The sequence below is a fragment of the Nicotiana attenuata genome, unplaced genomic scaffold (genome assembly GCF_001879085.1).
Source record: "Nicotiana attenuata strain UT unplaced genomic scaffold, NIATTr2, whole genome shotgun sequence".
Taxonomy (NCBI): domain Eukaryota; kingdom Viridiplantae; phylum Streptophyta; class Magnoliopsida; order Solanales; family Solanaceae; genus Nicotiana; species Nicotiana attenuata.
This window is the reverse complement of record NW_017670769.1, coordinates 173,489-177,858: the sequence shown is the minus strand read 5'-3', so window position 1 is coordinate 177,858 and position 4,370 is coordinate 173,489.

The window sequence follows — 4,370 nt, the reverse complement described above, 5'->3', positions numbered from 1 at the left end:
CTAGTAGAAAAGGAAATACATACTCAAAAGACAATCATGAATACATTAAGGCTCCTAGTGCCCGCGGGACATCGTTCGGTCTCGCCGCGGGCCTATATGCAAGTTCCCCTTGAAGTCCAGTCCAGGTCACTCATTATTTGTTTCACAAATATCATCAGTGATGCAAAGAAGGTGGTACGGGTCATGTTTCGCACATTTTTGGCATTTCCTAGTAATGGAATGAGCAGCGGTTAAGATTCTCTCTCTGATTCTTCCTTTCTCTTGAAGCAACCGCCCTATCTGTTGGGCCCTAGCCTACAAAGTCTGCTCAGCTACCTGATTATGTTCCCGGAGTTGTTGCAAGTCCATTTCTAATTATGCCAATGCCATGTAGCAATGCTCTCTTTCGACTTTGAATTCTTTTGCCTGTTTGATCATTCGGTTCTCTATGGCAATGACCTTTTTCTTTAATCCTGTGACTGCATTGTCGTATTCTTCTTTCAACTGTTTAACCATGCGGGCCCGTTCTTCCGCGTTTTTAGCCAATTGTTTCCGAACCCCAGCTAATTCCTTTTCCGCTTTGTTGAGGTCAAAACTGTAGTCATGTACTTTTTGCCTTAGATTTTCTATAAGCTTTGTATCCTTGGCACTTCTGGCAGGGTTGTCGGCCTCTAACTTCATCTTTTGGATTTGGGCTTGTAAAGCTTCATTCTCTTTGGCCAATTGTTTTCTCTCACCTTCGTCAGCCGCGGCTTGCAAGCTATTTTCAAATCGGAGGTCTTGGACCTGTTTTTCCAATGCTCCTGTGCGGGCCCTGTACTCAATTTCTTTAGCTAACCAAGCCCACTGTTCATGTGATGATTCAGCAAATTCCTGTAGGTGAGGTCTTTTGGCCGGTCTTCCGAATGCAACGTCCCTTCTATACCAAGCCTGATAATCAGGTGACACTTCTCCTTTGGCTCGATTCCGGACACAAGTATTTGCCGCCAAATAATGACATTCGCTCCAGACTTGGCGGACCATTGCTTCAGGAAACTGGCCATCGGGGCCAATCTCAACCACTTGCAAACTAAGATCATCATCCTTGGGTACTATCTGGCATCTCCCCAGCTGTCTCAACACTCGATACGGGGCGTAAGGCTGAATGCTTCTAAGCCCCATCAGAAGGAAACGTGGTCGGGCTGCCGGCATATATACGGTTTCATCAACGGGTAACCATCCAAGTGTTCACTCTATTTGGCTAGCAGTGAGGGACAGAAAATATGTTGTCCAACCCGTGAATTCTTCTGGCAATTTTACCCCTTTAATCCTTGTGTAAAACTCTTCTATGCACGTTTTCTCTGGAGACTCGTAGCTCACGAACTGAGGACGATGACACAGATGCTCGATCATCCACATTTGTAACAATAGACTGCACCCCTCGAAGAAAGCTTCCCCGGCCTTGCAGGCTGTAAGGGCACGAAAGATGACGGCCAATATCATAGGTGCAAGAGTACTTTTGGCTTGAGAATTAACGTGCTGACGACCCCAGCTATTTTTATATCAATGTTTCCATCCTTCCTTGGAAACACTAAAAGCCCCAGGAAAGCCATCATAAAAGCGAAACGTCGATGCTCCTCCCACTTCTGGCGGTTTCCTTTGCTACATATTTTGCTTTCTGGGTTGTTGAACCCCCCGATATGGCCATATCGATGATATATGGAGTTTAGGGTACAAAAGCCATTTGCCAGATCTATGTTATGGACGGTTCTGACTATCTTCAAAGAGTCTAGAAATCTGTGCACGGCTACAACTCTGGGGGCAACCAAGTATTTGTGCCTCAATGGAACCTCATCTTTCCCAATGTAGCTAGCTATTTCCTCTAATGTCGGGGTAAGCTCAAAGTCCGAAAAATGGAATACGTTATGTGCTGGGTCCCAACATGTAACCAATGCTCTGATAATATCTCCCCGAGTCACGATATCTAGCAAACCGGTAAGCCCTTTCAAATGTTTCTTGACTGCATCTTGCCCTTCTCCGCTTAAATCGTTCCACCACAGACGTAACTCCAAAGGATTTTATGCATGATTGAAAATAGTTCATTTTGAGTCGTGCTCATCCTGCACATTTATTAAGGTGATTTAATCACTTATTTTGACCTAGAAGGAAAAAAATGACACAATTTCTGTTGAAACTTCCAATTTTAAAACAAATAGCCGGTTTTGCAGTTACGGCCTTTCAGCACTTCAGGGAGAAGATTTTAAGGCTATGCCTACTAACGTTTGAAATTGACTCAGGGTGGCTGTTCTTGCGAAAACAGCCTTTCGGCGTCCTTTTGAGGGACATTCGGCTTATCTTGAACAAGAATGGCATCACCCTGCTTATTCACAGCAAAATTAAAATCTTGGCATTTTTGGCTATTTTTGCAAAGGGGAGGTTGGACCCGATGAGGGTTGCCTACGTATCTCACATCCGGTGAGAATCAAACCAGCGTAGTTCGGGCAAATCAACCTAACTATTTTAGAAAACATGACTCGTTTTGTTTTTGTTGGCAAATACGCTATTTCTGAAAGCAAGATTCTTTTTCTATTTTCTTTTTCAGTGGCAAAAAAAAAAAATTGAATTAAAAATAAAACTCTCTTTTTGTTTTTCTTTTCCATTGGTAATCAAAACAAACTAAAAAAACTACTTTTCTTCTTTTTCTTTCATTTTCTCAAATATCCGGCAGCATTTCGGCACTACTTGGACATTGATTTTTCTGGTATAGGTAATTAACTCTCTACACTGCTATTTTCTCTTTTTCTCTTTTTGTTTTTTTCAATTTTTCCTAGATATTCAAAGCCGGTCAGCATGCGAGTCCAAAACAGATAAATGCACAAGTAGGATGCATCAAGATGGTCCATTATTCCGGGTACACCTGTCCTAGACGGACCCAACCCCTGTGTTGAGTCCCCTAAGTCAAAATGCACGTGATGCAGATAAGCGTTCCTACTAGGGATCCGGTATGAGGTCAAGTTATTCTAGGTTCAAAACCTGGGTATAGGTTCTAGACTGTGTACCCGAGCGGACAACTCGAGTCGAGGAGGGGGCTACGTACCGGGAACCAAAAGGCCATCCGGCTTAGTAACTTGTCCGGCCTCTTTCTTATTTCAGGGTATTGACAATAACAGAATAGGGAGTCTCAACCAGTAAGCACATCCCCGGAGGTGAGAAGAGAAGGGTCTCGGCACAGTTTATATACAGTTCAGATAATATCAAAGCAGTAAACATTTGGCACATTAAGCATGAAACATGTAGGCAAATCAGATATAACCAAATACAACAATTATTCTAAGCTCGAATTCTGAACCCTGAACTGAAGTTCTGGGTTTGTGTCCCCAGCAGAGTCGCCAGAGCTGTCACATCTCCTTTTCTTACTACACCCCGAGAAGGGTATACTAAAGGGAGTTATTTCCAACTTGAAGGACAATCGGAACGGGATTTATTATTAATATTCAGAGTCGCCACTTGGGAGATTAATGGTGTCCCAAGTAACCGGTTGAATCCCGATCCGAGGAATTTATGACTTTGTTAATAGTCCGCGAATCAGAAATCCGAGTAAGGAATTCTGTTAACCCGGGAGAAGGTGTTAGGCATTCCCGGGTTCCGTGGTTCTAGCACGGTCGCTCAACTATTGTATTTGATTTTATCTGATTTCAAAACATGTCCAAACTCATGTGCTTTTATTAGTAAACCGCTTTTATTATTTTTTATTTTTAACAAGAATTGCAACGTCATGAAAATGCATCTCGAACCATGTCGCACCAGTGTACCCGTGATTGTTAACACATTTCGACTCCGTTATGATTTGGATTTGGGTCACATAAATGTGCACCCACTTTTAGGATGGTAATATTATTAAAATACGCGCCTAAAGCAACTACGAGTTTGTTATATTTGGGGAAGACCGTGAAATTCGCTAAATGGTCCGCCCGAATTCTAAGCATTTTATATAGCATCTATTGAGGGCCCCGCTTTTTATTCGGCTAGGCTCGTCTCACTATTTTATTTAAAGGCCAATCCTAAAGTGACTACAATTTGCTATTCATTTTGTCTCTAAAATAAAATAGCAGAAAACAAAACCTAGTTAATTAATCGCTATTTACAATTAAATTCTGAATCTTTCATTTAACTCATAATTCTAGCAATTTTGGGCTTTGATATCGGTTGAAGCAACCGGCGAGCCCAGTTGGTTTAATTTTGAATCTGCCTGGTTTGGCCTGTTGTTATTACCTTTGGGCCCAAATTGAATTAAAATGTCCATGGCCTGGATACTTCCAGCTGGCCGGTATGGGCCCAAACCTTCATTTCTCACTAACATGAATCAATTTCAAGCACCATTAACAATAAATAAAAAAAACCTAAGGCAACAC